This window comes from Aquarana catesbeiana, linkage group LG03 (assembly GCF_042186555.1).
Source record: "Aquarana catesbeiana isolate 2022-GZ linkage group LG03, ASM4218655v1, whole genome shotgun sequence".
NCBI classification, from domain to species: Eukaryota; Metazoa; Chordata; class Amphibia; order Anura; family Ranidae; genus Aquarana; species Aquarana catesbeiana.
In genome coordinates, this window is record NC_133326.1 from 259,728,118 (window position 1) to 259,746,883 (window position 18,766).

At 41.5% G+C, this 18,766-nt stretch overlaps 1 protein-coding gene across 2 annotated transcripts in view; it reads left to right on the forward strand.

The window, feature by feature from the left end:
• The window catches only part of OSBPL8 (oxysterol binding protein like 8), a 411,605-nt gene that overhangs the window by 166,001 nt on the left and 226,838 nt on the right, over positions 1–18,766 (forward strand). The gene's annotated exons all lie outside the window — the stretch shown is intronic.

Consider the following 18,766-nt stretch of genomic DNA (forward strand, 5'->3'; position numbering starts at 1 on the left):
TGTTCTCAGTGGTTGATATCATTATTGCTCTGTCTGTAGGTCAATTTTAAATTGTAACTTAAGCTGGCCTAGTAGAATTTTGTATTTCTTGTTTGATTTTCTGATGGTTAGTGGGGTCAAATCGACTTTTACTTTCCAAAATTGAATGTTAAAAATAAACTTTTTTTTAAATACTTTTGAGTGACCGTTGTCAAATCATCGAATGTTCTCAAGGAAATTTTGTACAAATGTTTGTATGGCCAGCTATAGACTTATTTTTAATGCTGCTTTTTGCTCATTTCATTAGCCTTCTTCTGCAAACTGGTCCAATACTGTTTTTCCAGTACAGAACATTTGTAGAAAGAAACATCACATTTAGGCATATGAATTTTTGTTGAAAAAAATGTCTACCTGAGTGTTTTTTACATTCTTTATTTAGTAGTGAGCAGAGAAATAAACTACCTTAATGACCTGTATCTGCATGCAGACCAGGTTTATGTACAGTAAAAAAAAGTAGGTTGAGTACAGTAAAACCTTGGATTGCGAGCATAATTCATTCCGGAAGCATGCTTGTAATCCAACGCACTCTTATATCAAAGCAAATTTTCCCATAAGAAATAATGGAAACTCAGGTGATTTGTTCCACAACCATTTATTCATAAGTCCTTCAATCTATAGTCCATATAAAAAGGTTATAGCAAAGTGAGGTTGTGTAACCATAAAATGTCCATCCACAAATGGCAGCCTCCGCAAGGGGATTAGAAGCAAAATCCAGCAGGAGCTGCAGAGTATAAAGGAGAAGAGGGTCGCCTAGAGGCAACCCTCTTCTCCTTTATACTCTGCAGCTCCTGCTGCAGAGTATACACTGCCGCGTATACGCTCCGTCGGCATTTCCAACGGAGAGTTTTAGAACATGTTCTATATCTGAGTCTGTCGGAAATACCAACAGAAAAAGTCTGATGGGGCATACACACGGTCGGAATGTCCGACCGAAAGCTCCCATGTGACTTTTTCTGTCGGGAAGTCCGGCCGTGTGTACGCGGCATAAGTCTAGCATTATGGTTACATTTATTGAAGGTACAACATTTGTCAACTCGCATGGTTGACGATTAAAAGAGACACATCTAAGTATGCAGGCATCCGGGGTAAAGCTGTCCACATAGACCGTCCTCTGCACCGCCGGCTCTCACTGCTGTCAGTCTGCAATCATGACCGGGAAGACTATCCTGCAGTAGAGCGATCTGAGAGCAAAGCTTAAATCGCTCGTGGAGCGGATGACCTCGATGGTGGTGCGGAGGACGGTCTATGTGGACAGATTTACCCCAGTTGCCTGCATACTTAGATGTGCCTCTTTCAATCATCAACCATGTGAGTTGCTAAATGTTGTACCTTCATTAAATGTAACCATGTTCCTACACTTAGAGGCGCCTCTCTTGTCTTTTATACCCAGTTGTGACATGACACTACTTGTATATCAAGACATCGCTTGTATATCAAGTCAAAATGTATTTAAAAATTTTGCTTGTCTTGCAAAACGCTCTTAAACCAAGTTGCTCTAAAACCAAGGTTTTACTGTATACAGAAATGTTGCCATCAGCGAACGTCAGACATTTATGCCTGGTATGGAAAAGTAAATAGTTTGATCAGTAATGTGTTGAGTGTCTTCCTACCTCTCGCCTTAGTTTGTATAGATCTTTGGACTAGGATAAGTTGGGGAGGCAGAACAAGTTGTACGGGAAGAGAAAATAGGGATAAGTGAGCCCCCAAGGTGGTAGGAACTTTAGGAAGATGCGTAATGGAGGAAAAAAAGGTCGGGGAGGAGTAGTAACCATCGGCTTGTCCCACTTCCGGGCCGGCCCCAGGAAGTGCATAAATGATGAATAGCATTTGGTTTTCTGGAACGGTGTAGGCTTTATATAAGGGGAGACCCTACTGTGCCGATTCTCTTTGGGGTCTGCATCCATGTAGAGAAACCAAGGTGTACATATATGGAAGAAATTCTCTTCCTGGTTTTTCTTGGGGATATGGATATTTTCCATATGTTGGATTTTATTAATTCTAGCTTCCCAGTGCTGCCTAAAAGGTGGATCCGTTGGCTTCCATATCGCATGTATACGGAGTCTGCTTTTTGATTTTGAATGTAACCTAGGTAAGTCCCCAAATCCGCTTCCACATATCGTGTTTTTTTTTTTTTTCATTGGTGAACACTCTTTACTGTAGACAAAACTAGTCATACAGTGTCATTTTATCTAATAGTTGTCACACCTACAATGTTGACTAAAGTTTTACTTCTGCAATGTCTATAAAAAAAAAAAACAAAAAACAAAAAAAAGCACATCAAGAAACAAATTGTGCTTACCATCACACCTGTTGAGATTCCCACTACAGTGCCTTTTAAAAAGTATTCATACCCTTGAAATTCTCCACATTGTGTCATGTTACAACCATAACCTAAATAGATTTTATGTGATAGACCAATACAAAGTAGCACATAATTGTGATGTGGAAGGAAAATGATAAATGGTTTTCCACATTTTTACAAATAAATATCTAAAAAGTGTGGCGTGCATTTGTATTCAGCCTCCTTTACTCTGATACCCCTAAGGCCCCTTTCACACGGGATGGATCCGTGTTGATCCGCCCCGTGTTTATCCGCTGCTCAGCGGGGATCGCTCCGCTTTCCCCAGCTGAGCAGGCAGATGACAGGGCGGGGCCCGCACACTGTGCAGGGACCGCCCTGTCAGATCTCCGCTCTCCCCTATGGGGGATCGGAGGAACACGGACCGTCTGTCCGTGTTCCTCCGATCCGCTCTGCAGACGGATAGAAAAATAGGATTTTCTTCCGTCCGCAGAATCGGACGAGAGCGGAGGCGGACGACATCGGGTGTTAGCGGATGTACATCTGCTGACACCCGCTATCCCATAGGGATGCATGTATGTCCGTATTTCATCCAAAAACGGATGGATGAAATACGGACATACGGTCCGCATGTGTGAAAGGGGCCTAACTAAAATCTGGAACAAATTGCCTTCAGAAGTCACCTAATTAGTAAATAGTCAACCTGTGAGTCATTTAATCTCAGTTTAAATACAGCTGTTCTGTGAAGCCCTCAGAGGTTTGTTAGAGAACCTTATTGAACAAACAGCATCATAAAGGGCAAGGAACACACCAGACAGGTCAGGGATAAAGTTGTGGAGACGTTTAAAGCAGGATTAGGTTATAAAAAAATATCCCAAGCCTTCTTACCTCAGGGGGGCTGAATACAAATGCACATGACATTTTCAGATATTTATTTGTAAAAAAAAATGTGAAAACTATTTATCATTTTCCTTCCACTTCACAATTATGTGCCACTTTGTGTTGGTCTATCACATAAAATCCCAATAAAATATATTTATGTTTTTGGTTGTAACATGACAAAATGTGGAGAATTTCAAAGGGTATGATTACTTTTTCAAGGCACTGTACAATTTGTCTAGCCGTTGTTAAAATATGGCCTCGTGCACACAGGTATATGAGGCCCTGTATGTGGTTAAATTGGATGCATTTTCACACAGAGAGGACTGACTTTACGCGTTTGTGAAATACATCTCTACATAGGAAATACGTGAGATTTTCTGTTGTAAGTGGCCTCATACTAATTTTAGGATGTGTTCGCACATAGAGACCAGCTCCTGGTATAGTCCCTCCATACTATGACTATTTTGTGTTTTACAGAGTTCATCTCCTCCCAGTGTCAAGTTCAATGTTAATGACTCGCATGTTATTAATTTAAAACCTTCCAGTGACACTTCCTTCTAGGCTGCGGCTTTTAAAAGCAAGCTGGGATCTCTAGATAATGGGGCTTTTAATTTCTTTGTTTTTTTTTTTACATTCACTTTGTAGAATATGGAAACGCAAGCTGTCTTGTTTGACAGATGATAAAACATATACAGCTGTAGGAAAAATCAGCTTTGATTTCCTCTACTGGATCTCTTTAACTATGCCAGACGTGTTCCAACTTAATTGTATGCATCACTGATAAAGCCGTTACTGATTTCTTTCTACATATCTGTTAAATATATATATATGTATATATTCTAAAACTCAGGGGAAAAACATGATCATGCAAGGACAAGGGTTCATCCATTAACACATTTGTAATCAGAGTGGCTCAGGCCAAATGTAGCAGCAACACCTACATTATTTTTATACATATTTTTAAGACTATATATATATATTTATATATAATTTTTTATTTTTTTTTTATCGTAAACAAATTTTTAAGGAGGAAAAAAAAAAAAATGTGCAAGTGTACACAATGTACATTCACCGGCCACTTTATTAGGTACACCTTACTAGTACCGGGTTGGACCCCCTTCAGAACTGCCTTAATTCTTTGTGGCTTACATTCAACAAGGTGTTGGAAACATTCTTCAGAGATTTGGGTACATATTGATATGATAGCATCACGCAGTTGCTGCAGATTTGTCGGCTACATATCCATGATGCGAATCTCCCATTCCACCACATCCCAAAGGTGCTCTATTGGATTGAGATCTGGTGAGTGTGGAGACCATTGGAGTACAGTGATCTCATTGTCATGTTAAAGAAATCAGTGGTGAGATGATTGAGCTTTGTGACATGGTGCATTATCCTGCTGGAAGTAGCCATCAGAAGAGGAGTACACTGTAGTCATAAAGGGATGGAAATGGTCAGCAACAATACTCAGGTAGGCCCTGGAATTTAAGCAATGCTTAATTGGCACTATGGGGCCCAAAGTGTGCCAAGAAAATATCCCCCACACTATTACACCACTACCATCAGCCTGAACTGTTGGCACAAGGCAGGATGGAGCCATGCTTTCATGTTATTTATGCCAATTTCTGACCCTACCATCCAAATGTCACAGCTAAAATTGAGACTCGGACCAGACAACGTTTTTCCAATCTTCCACTGTCCAATTTTGGTGAGCCTGTGTGAATTGTAATCTTAGTTTCTGCTTAGCTGACAGGAGTGGTCTTCTGCTGCTGTAGCCCATCCTCTTCAAGGTTCGATGTGTTGTGCGTTCAGATATGGTTACCTTGGTTGTAAGGAGTGGTTATTTGAGTTACTGTTGCCTTTTTATCATCTCAAACCAGTCTGCCCATTCCCCTCTGACAACAACGAGGCATTTTCGTCCACACAATTGCCGCTCACTGGATATTTTCTCTTTTTTGGACCATTCTCAGTAGACCCTAGAGATGGTTGTGCAGTAAAATCCCAGTAGATCAGCAGTTTTTGAAATACTCAGACCAGCCCATCTAGCACCAACAACCATGCCATGTTCAAAGTCACCTAAATCCCCCTTCTTCCCCATTCTGATGCTCGGTTTTGAACTTCAGCAAGTTGTCTTCACTGCATCTAGATGCCTAAATGTATTGAGTTGCTGCCATGTGATTGGCTGATTAGCAATTTGTGTTACCAAGCAATTGAACAGGTGTACCTAATAAAGTGGCCGGTGAGTGTATCAGTAATCAGTATTGTGTATCAGTAATTTCCCTCCAGCTCTGCAATGTCTGCCGTGCTCTCCCATCGCCGGCGCTTTCATCGATTTCCTACGATTTTTTTTTTTCATTTTAGAGTCTTAAACAGCCTTATACAGTCTTAATTGGCCGGTCCGAGATGATGTAACTCCCGCACATGCACACGGAAATGACTTAGTCCCAGCAAAAAACTGTGCCAAGATCATAGTCTGAGCTGTGCTTGTATAAAAAATACTGGGAGGAGAAGAGAGGCATATGACAGAGGAGACGCATAAAAATCCTACTGGTCAGCGGTTTTCTTAAAACAACTTCTGCTTTACTATTAATAAAAAAAAAAGACCCTGCCCCTATTTTATAAATACACTGACAAATGCATAAAACAAATTCATGTGAATCCAGAGAGCAACGTATGGTAAAGCTCTGTAGCAATGTGTGGTGTTGTGTCCATGTTATAGCGCGCTGCAACACACAGATGAATATGCTCTGCGTTGTCCTATAGGCACTACCTATTATTGTGAGTGTTTACAGCCCAGTCACTTTGAATTGGCTATTTAACACCACACGCTTCAATGCACAAAAATGAGTGCGTATGTGTAATTGGGCCCTGATTGATTGTATTCCTGGTCAACAATACAGTGTTGTCCTGTGCTAGTCAGAAGTATTGTCAGGAAGGTGAACTATCGCCAATATTGTTATTCGCTAAACATATATATTTTAGCTCAAGCTTTAGAGAGGATGGAGTATTTGTCACGGTCAAAGGGAATTGAGTGTTTTTAAAAGCTTGCGCTAATATGTATTTAGTTTGTTTTTGTCTGGCATTTTTGAACCATAGACTTGTAAGGCTCCATGCACGCTGGACGTTAAAATAACATTATAAAAACGCCAGTAGCTTTGCAGTGAGTCTTTCAATGTTTTTGCAATTAGCGTTTTTAGCAGTTTTTTTTTTTTTCAATGGATCAAAACTGTTAAACGCTGGCGAGCCACATTTTGGAGCGTTTATGGACGTTTATCGGCATTTGGCGGTTTTTGTGGTCAGAAAAGCGACTCCTGAACGTGATTTTATGGCATTCAGAAAATGGCCCATGAACTCCACTGCTGATAAACAGCTAAAAACGTCTGTGTGCATGGACACATAGGATAACATAGAGGGGAGTTTATAGACTGCTAAAAAAAAAAACCCCAAACTCCCCAAAACGGCCGTTTATGAGCTTCAGTGTACATGGAGTCTAATACTAGTAAACATGGAAAACCATATAAATGATTGCACTAATGTCGTAATAAATATAGCTGCTAGCACCACTTTGTAACCGAGAATTGTGTATTAATCAAAGGGTAAAAAAGTGCCTTTGTTAATACTAGTGAGGTATTTAAGTCTAGGTTTACACTGCTGCGGCGTGAGACACAGCATGTCATTCGCACAGGAGTCACAGCTCATTCCTGTGTGAATTACATGCGGTGTCTATGGGGTACACCACATTTGCAACAAACTGGTGCAGGATTTTTTTTTGCTGCACCAGAATTGAACCGCTTGGGCGTTCACACCCATGTGATCCGTTTCTGCAAAGCGCACTGCAAACCAATTGTGGGTGTCGTGAACTTTACATACACTCCGCAATCGGTTGTGATTTAGACATGAATTTGCACCGCATCTAGTGTGAACCCTGGACTCAAGAGCCATTTTAAAATGTACAATGTTTTCCTTTCAGTCCTAGGTGAAGACAAGTACATTATTCCTGAATTCTGCCTAGCTGCTACTTGGGATTTATGAATGTCTTTTATCTTCCTGATTTATCTTTTCTTTATTCCATCATTCATTCTTTTTTGTAAATGGAGGAACCCTTGAACATATTTTTTGTCGTCTTGTTTGCTCATTTGAAATTCTTACAGATCTGGAATCTACTTGGTTTCAACACAAACTCAAGCAGTACAGATAGTGTGTGACTTGTGTGATATCTTTGGATGAAGATTAGATAGATAGTGAAAGTTTGTTCATAAATCCTGACTACTTTGAGTTACAGAAAACTGACTAATAATACTGATGCCAATTTTTCTTAGTTGGAGTTGACCATTACTCACATTATCGTTAAAAACATCCTTCCTGCATACCCTGTATAAAATAGATCTGTATACTTAACCTTTTTTTTTTAAATGCGGCCTAGTCATGTTATTCAGGAGCTCCGGCTTCTCTTTGTAAAGTGGGGGGGGGTACACACTATAAAAATTTTACCTCGTTGTTTCACAGCAATTCGCAACTGAGGAAGGAAATATTGTACGAAAATTCTCGTACGACAAAGGCTTTTTTTTTCATTGTTTCTGATTATGCGCAGCTTTTGGTTTCTGATTTTTCTTGTAAGAAAATCGTACAAAAATAAACAAAACAAACAAAACTTGTTTATTCTGGTCCCAAAAATGTTGGAGTTGGTCCCTTCAGAGATTTTTTTTTTTTTTTTTTTTTTTTTTTGGAAGGTTGGAATCGGCTGTCGAAAGTTGTGTACACACTATACGAAAATTGTAGGATTGTTTCTCAGACGAAAATGTGCGCCTGATTTTCTTATAGTGTGTACGAGCCTTAAGGGAACATTTGACAAAGACTTTAAATTCTGTAAACTCATGACATCACTTTACAGGCTCTCATGGCCCATCCGTTGTCTGCGCTCCCTCCTCTCCCCTGCAGCAGCCGCTCACTGGCACAGGGGAGTCGGTGCTGCTGGATCACGTGATCGGACTGGCTTAAAAATAGGCAAGTACACTGATATTCTTCTCTTTTTTTTTTTTTTTTACACCGGGTTACGCAGGATAGGTAGGAAGAGGGGAGGGGATTTTTTTTAAAAAATACGTCCCCGTGCCTGTGTGGGTTTTATCCGGGTACTCCAATTTCCTCCCACACTCCAAAGGCCCTAGTATGTGTATAAATGAATGTGAGTTAGGGACCTTAGATTGTGAGCTCCTTGAGGGCAGGGCAGTGGTGAAAGTATAGGGGTCGCTGAGGTCACCATGGCGACCGGGCCCCACGCTGCAGGGGACCTGTATACCTTGATAGTAGGAGCGACAAGGGTGGCTGAGATCCTCCGCCGAACTGTAATCGGCACTGCAGGGAGCTGATTTGACCTAAAGTTGAAAGCACGGTGTGTGCTGTGCTCTTTGTCTCCCCCTACAGTGCATTACCCGGCAGGAAGAAGCAAGGTAAAGCACTGCCGATTTTTGTATATATGTATATGTGTATATATATATATATATATATATATATATATATATATATATATATATATATATATATATATATATATATATATATATATATATATATACATGCATGCACATTTTATATATGCATGTTTAATCCTGACCCATTATATGTGTACAATCAGATTTTATTTTTTTTTTCCTTGCTTGTTCATAGTACCAGCAAAAAAAAAAAAAAAAAAAATACTGTTCCTCTGAAAAGCGATCCATGCTCAGATCGCATTTCAGAGGCATTCGACAGCCGATAAAGAGGCAATATGTTGCCTTCTGACCGCCTGTTTTAACTCCTTAAATGCATCATCACTATGCTGCAACTGCATGCAATGCACACAGTTGCAGAGTGGTTGCAGTGCAGCCCCGTTCACCTAGGGGTATACTTCAAGGGTGCCCTGACTGGAAAAAGATTGAGAAACACTGGCATAGAGGAACAAATCTCTCCATTTACCTCCTGCAGCCGCTGAATGCCTGCGGGAGGAAGAGGAGGAGAAGGGGGTGGAGAAATCCGTTCCTTTATATGCAGCCACCCAATTGCGAGTGAGCCCTGTTGTTCCACCACCAGGCTCGGAGGAAAGGGCCCTTCATGGTTTCTTGCATCGGGGCCCTGAAGGTTTTAGTTACACCAGTGGGGCAGGGACTGATGTGAATGTTTGATTACGTTAGCCTTATCTTACACTCTTAAAGCTATTTTTTTTTTTTTTTTTATGATGATTGTTTCCTAAAGGGTGTATAGCCCCTTATCCTAGTCTATATGGGTTGTGTACTTCTTATTGTACCTGTATAAATTAATGTTATCATTAAAGTGGTTGTAAACCCTTACAGACCACTTTCACCTACAAGTAAGCCTAGGTTAAGGCTTACCTGTAGGTGCTTGAAATATCTCCTAAACCTACACGGTTTAGGAGATATTTACTATTTCCCTGAGCGATGCTTTCTTCTGCGCATGCGCCGATGTATTCGGTGCACTCTTGAAAGGGCACGCTGTGCCGTTTCAAGCTGGGGTCATGCCGTGACTGGCGACTCCCGTGCGCATGCGCGGGAGTGACTTCACGCGACTTCGGCCAGTCAGAGACTGAGTTCGCGGCCCCGGATGGAAGAGGGGTGAAGAATGGACGCTCGCTGCCAGTGAGGAAATCGGAGACATTGCAGGCTCCTGTGTCAGGTAAGTGACACATAATGGGCTACTATGCAATGCATAGTAGCCCGTTATGGTTTACTTTTTCAGGGAAACAAAGAGGAAGTAAAACCCCCCAGGGTTTACTTCCTCATTAAGGGCCTATTCACAGTTCTCTACTACCAAACCCATACGATTTACTGCATGAAAATGCATTTTAAACAGAATTTCTGTTCTATTTTTTGTGGCTGTTTCCCATGTATTTATAGCATTTTGGAGAGGGAAGCTCTGTGGACCCATTCACACTTGTATGTGTTACCCTTCACTTGCCTTAAATAAGAATGCAACAGAGCAGCTGCTCAGCATGGGACCTAGAAACAAGTGCAGATCAGTGGAGTAGGGTTGACTCCACTCCACAGGTATGGTATATGTATAGTTTTTTTTTTATTTAAATTGTTTTATTTTTTAAGTTCTTCGCTGTGTTTTATACTTTGTATATTTTTAATTATGTTGAATTTGTATGTAGCACTGTGGCCCTGTGAGATACGACATTTTGTTCTGCTGTATATCCTCACATTTAGTAGAATGACAATAAGACTTGACTTGATGGTTCCATTGGTCCAAGCTAAAAATATCCATACTTGGAATTCTTCTTTAATGAAACCTTTTATTACATAATAAAGAATTGAAATATATGACCAGAAACACTGTAAAAAAACAAGAGATGTCCAACAGCTTCCACCATTTAAAGTGGATCTCTACTCATGTGTTGAAATTTAATTGCGTTCTGCTGCTTGGTAAAGATTTATGGAAGTGATAAGATTCATGCTGTTTCTGGAGAAAATCGTGCACCAATCTCTCCTTTAGTGCTTAAAGCGGAGTTCCGCAGAAAAAAAACAAATACTGCAGCTGCTGACTTTTAATATTGGGACACTTACCTGCCCAGGGCACCCGCGATGTCCTCACCCGAAGCCGACCCGTCCCTCGTCTCCCAGGTGGAGGCGCCGGCATCTTCAGTAAGGGAATCAGGAGGTGAAGCCTTGCGGCTTCACAACCTGGTTCCCTACTGCACATGCGCAATCTCACTGGTTCCTTCTGTCTTCTGGGACCTGTGTGTCTCCCAGAAGACAGTGGGGGGAAGGACGGAGGAGGGGCCTGACATGGCGTAGATCACCGCGGATACTGCAGTGATCTATGCCCGGAAGCGGGAGCAATTACCTGGATTAGACAGGTATCTGCTCCCCCCTGAAAGGTGCTAAATGTGACACCGGAGGTGGGGGGGGGAATCCGAAAAACAGAAGTTCCATTTTTGGGTCGAACTCCTCTTCAATGCATGTTTGCTGGCCGAGGTACATTATCCCTGCTGATCCAGAAAATATGCCGCTCTGACCAGGCTTATCAGTAGAGATCGCATAACCGTGTGCCTAGAATTCTAGACCTATGACCAGCAGTGAAGGTAAACGAGAACAACACCGTCTACAGGTTTGGGTAGACTTGAGTCCCTTTTCTTACACTCTATTTATCCAATCCAACATAGCTATGTTTTTCCATTTAGCATACAGTATGTCACGTCAAAAAAATATTTTGAATAACTGGCATAGTAAAGGGCTCCATTCTTGGTTCATTTATGGTCAGCTTGGGAATTTTTTCCTATAGTGCTTCAAATCAATGGTTATTTTTATTCGAAACCCTGGACTGATCCCAGTTTGAAACAAAACCAATGCAGTCAGAGGCCATCCTTCTCTCTAGTCAGCTCTGTCAGCCCTTTTATGATAGTTTCCTTTTTTTTTTTTTAATCACACATGGTAATCAGTGGCTTTTGGTATCCTAACAAAGCCTCATCAAAGAGCGTAGTTTCATATACAAGTTGAACAGCTGCTTTATTCACAGTGAGGACCAAGACATTTCAACATCATGTGATGTTTTCGAAACCTCCGGCCGTTACGAGGACTTGTTCCAACACTGTGGCTTTCAGACGGTCTCTGCTTGTCCCTTATACAGCCGCTCTCCTGCCTCTTGCTGGTACTTTTTCTTCTCAAGCATTTGAGATATGTTGTGTTGCCTTGTTCTATTTGCTTTTAGCCTGCCAGAGCTCCAAATATATCTGAGCTGGGGATGGTTTGACATAATGCTGTTATCACTGAAAATACTCATGCTGGCAGATTGCTTCACATCTCCATATCCCAGCTCACGTTGTAAGTGATGTGGGTTTAGAATAACATTGGCAGCAAGTCTGTTTTCAGGAAGACAGTGTAACTTTTCTACTTAATACTTAAATGCTTGCTTGTGCTCCCAACTCTTCCTCTTCGGTTTACACAGCAAGTCAGGATTAATTCCCCCTTCACAGCTGCGTGCTACATCAACATGCGCAAAATTTTGCGTGCTAACACAGCACACATAAACATGTTTTTATTATAGCTTCCTTTTTAATTGTAAGCTCTAATGAGCAGGGCCCTCTGATTCCTCATGTATTGAATTGTATTGTAATTGTACTGTTTGCCATAACATTGTAAAGCGCTGCGCATACTGTTGGCGCTATATAAATCCTGTATAATAATAATAATAGTCGCAATGCCATTAATTTTTAAAGGCAATCCCAACACACCTTGCTAACAATTCATGTGGTTATTAGCTCACCACAAGACAAAAGTACAGTTAAATCACACTTGTTTAATAATAAAAGTAAAAAGAACAAACATAGTCAAAACATAGCCAAAGTTCAGTAACCGGAAAGGATAGTCAGCCAAGTCAGAAGTCAGGGATCAATGTAGAGGAAAAGCAAGCAGGATCTGGAGCCAGAAGGGATGTCATCAAAGCAAGTCTTTAAACAGGAACGCAGGAGATAGTCTCTGTAATGTTGGAGAAGGCAGAGATCCACTGGGCTGAACAGCTTAAGTAGGCAGGACTGATGAGCAGGATATCATCAACAACTGTGGAGAGATAGGAGCTGGCAATTAGCCGACAGCTGAGAGGTCAGCTCTGAGAAGGAGGGGTTGAGCCCAGCCCTGACATGTGCTTAAAGAAAAAAAAAATGTACATGCCCTTTTTAGTGTGATATCTTCGTGTTGGGCAGCCTGTTAAAAAGAATGGGCTGCCCAAGCACAATGGATGCAACATGTGCATAAAGGGCACATCTATGCTTGTGTGTTACTGCATTGCATGGATGTGACTGGGACCAAAAGTGAGCTCCAGGGTCTTCTTTCTTGAACTTTTCTATTGGTTAACTTGTTTTTCTAGTTGTTGCCAAGTACTCTGTCTTATGATTGTAGTGTACCTACAAGTCTCCTTTACTTCATGTAACCTGGGTAATAGGTGGTATATCTTTTGGATCTTTATGTGCTCCTATATATTTTCATGTATGTCTGTTCCAGAAAGATTTAGGCCCCTTTCTCACTGGGGCGGTGGGTGAGTCGGCGGTAAAGCTGCGTTATTTTAGCGCCGATTTACTGTCAGTTTCGTGGCACTATTCGGCTGCTAGCGGGGCGCTTTTACCCCCCGCTAGCGGCCGAGAAAGGATTAAAACCACTGCAAAGCGCTGCTGCAGCAGTACTATGCTGGCGGTATAGCCGCGCTGCCCATTCATTTCAATGGGTAGGAGCGGTGTATACACCGTTCCTAAGATGCTGCTTGCAGGGTTTTTTTTAACGTCCTGCAAGCGCACCGCTCCAGTGTGAAAGCACTCGGGCTTTCACACTGGAGAGACAGGTGCAGCACTATACAGGCACTTTTTTAGCGCTGTAGCGCCTGTAAAGTGCCTCAGTGTGGAAGGGGTCTTAAAAGTTATTTGACAAAAAGTGAACTCCAGGCTGATGTTAAAGAAAAAAAAATATATTTTTAACATATTAAATAAAAATCATTTTTTTATAGTGAACTTGTAAAATTACCTAGATTTGTCTTGATTTTAGCCTGCTGTAATTCCCTGTACAGCCACACTAAGGCTAGGATAAGGAGGGGCGGAGCTTTGTGCAGTGATACCTGCATAACATTGTGTACCTACTGGTGGAAAGAGCTCTGAGTTCACCCTATTAGATTGCTACTAACCTTATTGTCCAGTCGGGGTCCTGCATTGGTAAACTGCAGGGAGGTCTAGAAATTGTCTGGTGCCTAGTATAGGTTTTTAGAGCGAAAAACTGGAGCAAAACAGAATTAAAAATGTTTTGGACTGAAAAGAATTTACATAGAAGATATTTAAAGTGATTCTAATGCCTTAAGGTTTTTCACCTTAATGCGTTCTATGCATTAAGGTGAAAAACTACCAGTTGCCAATAGCTCCTGCTGCTATTAATCTGTCCAATGAGGAGAGAGACGGCATCTGGAGCCACTGCTCTCGTGCACATCGCTGGATTGGATCAGGCTCAGGTGAGAAAAAGAATGGGGGTGGGTCTGATGAGTAACTGCATGGAGGAGGAGCCAATGCGCGTGTCTGGCAGACCCGACATCTGCTGGCCACCCACGATTGCTTCACAGAGGCAGAATGGGGATCTGCCTATGTAAACATGGCAGATCCCTTATCTGAGAGGGGAGAACATGAAGATCGTCTGTTCCTAGTAATCTGGAACAGCGATCTCTGTGTTCTTCCTGTCAGTACTTCCCCCACACAGTTAGAAACACACTGAGGGAACACATTTAACCCTTTGATTGCCCCGTAGTTAACCCCTTCCCTGCCAGTGTCATTAAAACAGTGATCAGTTCACTTTCAATATATATCAGTATACGCTTATTAGGATTAGTTTTACTAAAAATATTTAGCAGAATACATGTTGGCTACATTGATGAAGAATTTTTTTTTTTTTTTATATTTATTTTTTTTTGGATATGTATTATAGCCAAAAGTAAAATTTTTTTTTTCAAAATTGTCGGTCTTTTGTTTATAGAGCAAAAAATAAAAACTGCAGACGTTGAGTACAACGTCACACGCCTGTGCAATTTTCAGTTGAAATAACGCATTGCCATATTGCAGAAAATGGCCTTGGTCATTAAGGGGGTAAGTCCTTCTGGGGCTGAAGTGGTTAAAGGGGTATTCAGTTATTCTGTTGAGACATATTTGGCTATAGTATCCAACCCATTCTGTGTTTTTTTTATTTTGTTTTTTTTGTTTTTTTTTTTCTGTCAATTTAGTCTTGTGGGAATCCCTTTTTTTTTCCATTTTTGAAATGGAGAAGGTTACTTGCACCCAGAATAACATTAGCAGTTCACAGATTAATTTCTGTGCCTGTGAATCAAAATAGCGATTCACTCGCCCCGTGTCTGGGAGGTGTCCCAGGACCCAAAATCAAGGATACTGATATCCATAAAAAATCTGACCTCCGGTAGCAGCGATTTGCAGTTACTACAGACTGGCACTGCTTAGTGTTTTTGTTGCTAGAAATATTTGAGCATCCATTCACCGCACTGATTCCAGCAATTTGTAGCTCAGCAGTTGATTTACTTCTTTACATAGTGGTCAGTTTTAATAGGTAGAAATAAGTATGTAGCTGGCTATAAACCTCCATAGAAAATGATGAGAAAGCTTAGTAGCTGCTGCAAATCTCTGCTCCCAATTTTGTGTTGTGCCATGACCCTTCATATGAACGGGCGTAGTATGCTCTGTTATGCCCCCTAAATCCTGCCATAGCAGCTAGGGAGCTTTGTTTCCAATCAAACCCCTCTGGAATGTTACTAAGTAATATTAGAATGGTTTCCTGTAAGCAGAGATGTTTTTTTCCCAGAATTCTTATCACTTATTTCCTGTTAGAATTTGCTTGTATTTATAGGGACAGGCAGCATTTGAATCAGTGTTTATAACCTTATCAGTCTGCTGTCTCTGCAGACATTTCAGCCAAGGGGGGCAGAAAATAATCTGACATATTTGCTGTTTCCGATGATATTTCCAAGGAATGCAGTGACTGTTTTGAATAGCAAGTAATACCATTTTTCATTGTATAGTTGTCTTCTAGAAACCTCTAGTGTAATAAATATGTTTCATTTTACACTGGAAAGATCGCAATCTCAAATACCTTGACTACATATGTAACATGTTTCCTAAAGGATCTCCGTGTGCAATGACCATCGCAGGCACTGATGCGCTGCACGGTAGAGAGGGCAGCTGTGCTATAACCATGGATGACCCAAGGAAACCCATTTGACTGACAATGTAGTGGTGGTGATGAGCCGTGGGGGAGGAGGCTCCTCTATATAATAGACATTAGCCTACTGATATATGAAACCAGGAATAAAGGAATCTGGAAAAATAGCAAGCAGATTCATTGTTCGATTTTTTTTTTTTCCCTCTCCTGGACATGCTCTAGTTTCCTGGTTCCCTAAACTCCTGTATTAGAAAGTTACTTTTGTAGGTGTGCAAATACCCCTAGAAATCTTTACATAGTATTTTAAATCCCTTAAAAAAGTAGTATCTAGTATTATTACTATTATTATACAGGATTTATATAGCGCCAACAGCTTACGCAGCGCTTTACAATATAAAAATGAGACAATGCAGTTATAATAGAATAAAATACAAGAGCATTAAGAGGGCCCTGCTCAGAAGAGCTTACAATCGAATAGGGTGGGGCAGGAGTAGAGATGTAAATGATGGATCCATACATGTACTGTACGTGAGCTCCTGGCAAATGGCTACATGAACAGTTGAGGTACTTATGGGAGAGTTGTATACCTACCAATGGTTTCTGGAATCTTTTATAAATTGGATAAATCGCTTTCACCTGTGTTTTTAATGTTTTCGAGTAGACAACTCATCAGTGTTTTCTAATTTGAAACACATCTTTGTAAATGAAATGTACTTAACATAAGGCCTCATGCACATGGGCTCATTTGCCCACACAGAGCAAAAACCTGTCCTGATTCTGTGCCCAGGAGTTTCAAGTGGTTCGTATAGTCCGCTGCCAGCAACCTGTCAATGACAAGCTAAAATACGCATCAAGCAGAGTCTGAGCAGTGCTTATGTATAGGGCTGTATGCCCCAAAACGCAGAAAGGACATAAGCTCCTGTACGTGATTACCGCTTGATTGTGCTTACAGAGGAGTGTATTTCAGTCTGTCATTGATTTTGACAGGCTGCTGGCAGCGGGCTTTATGCTACACCTATGAATCCCAGACGCTGAATTATGCATTGGTGGTAATTACACAGAAAGAATACATGGAACAAAATGGTGTAATACAGTGATATCATGTGCTACGAGATGAAACATAAACATGTCACAGCAAGATAATGTTGACTATATAAGAATACGTAATAAAATTACATATAATACAGTTTGTCAATTGTTTTATTGTCTCTCCTTTAAATAGTTCTAACTGTTGATTTTATCAGTTGATCTGTTGTGTTTCCACTTCCTTTAGCAAGAAAATCTGCCCCACAAAAGTGGCAGTTACTGGGGTTAAGATAAACCATATAACACTACCTGGGAGCTTGTAATGGTCATCTTTTATATTTATATGGTTTAGTGATACTATACACACTGTTTATTTTATGTTGGCCCTTCTATTTCTGTAAGTGGATGATACCATTTTCCTAATCTATATACAGCTGTCACATGATGCAGATCTTTCCCAGTCTGTCTGGCGGGGTGACCTAAACAGGAGGCGCTTCTAGTCCTCTGCTGCTGGTCACATGTTCTAAATAAAAAAATTTAAAAACAGCCATTGGCATACCGAGTAAAAATAAATAATATTAATAAACAGTTTCAAATTATACAAAAATATATTTGAACTCAAATCATTATTATTTTTTGACAACAACACGCCCCTCCAGCCTGCGTATTAGAATAATAGGTAGGTGAAGCCTCCATCAGTCTACATGTAATATCCCGCTCCCCCCCCCTCCTATTCTGTTTAGCTGGTTAGTGGGCATGGAGGAGGAGGAGGGAGTGGGCTGTCATTTACCACTGTGTATACGCCCACATGTGTGACTCTATAGTCACATGGGCTGCTCAGATGTGATAGAGAGGAAATGCTCAGCATAGAAACTCACTGAAAACTGAGCATGTGCAGAGCTGCCAACACCGCTCTGCAAAATCCCTAGCTGAATTGAGGACTTGGATAGAAGGTGGAGATAAAGAGCAGTAGGTTCAACCAGGATTTTTGCAGAATACAGAAAACGAATCTCATAGTGACTGACTGAGTATGAGTAGCATGTAATACAACATTTATCTATTTATTTTTTATGTTGTGAGTTTAATGATACTTTAACTGGTTGCCGCCTGTCTACTGTCAAATGACGGCGGGGCGGTACGGCTCTTGTTCTGGGACTCTGTCATATGACGGCATCCCAGAACGGCTGCTCTCGCGTGCCTGTGGGGGCACGCAGTGCGGCGGCCGCGCCGTGTTGCTAGGACACGGCGCGACCCCGATCTGTGGAAAGAGCAACGTCCGCAGCTCTTTAAACATGTGATTGGCTGTGTCCAATCACAGCCGGTCACATGTAAACAACGAAGTGTCGGTAATCGCCACTCCTCACCTCACACTGACAGAGTGTGTGGTGAGGACAGCCGATCAGCGGCATCTCCATGCAGGGGGACATTTAGGACTGTAATCAGGGCACTAATCATCAGTGTCCCGATTAGAATAGAGAAAAGTAGTGTCACCATACAGTGCCCACCAATGGCAGCAATCCGTGCCAATTAGCGGTGCCAGTCAGTGCCGCCAATCAGTGCCCATCAGTACCGCCTATCCATGCCGCCTATCAGTGCCCACTAATGCTGCCTATCAGTGCCCACTAATGCCGCCTATCAGTGCCCACTAATTCCACCTATCAGCGCCCACCAGTGTCGCCTAACAGTGCCCATCATTGCTGCCTATCAGGGCCCATAAGTGCGGCATATTAGTGCCACCTAATTAGTGCCCATAAGTGCTGCCTCATCAGTGCCTTTAAGTGCCACCTCATCAATGCCCACCAGTTCAGCCTATCAGTGCCGCCTCATCAGCGCACAT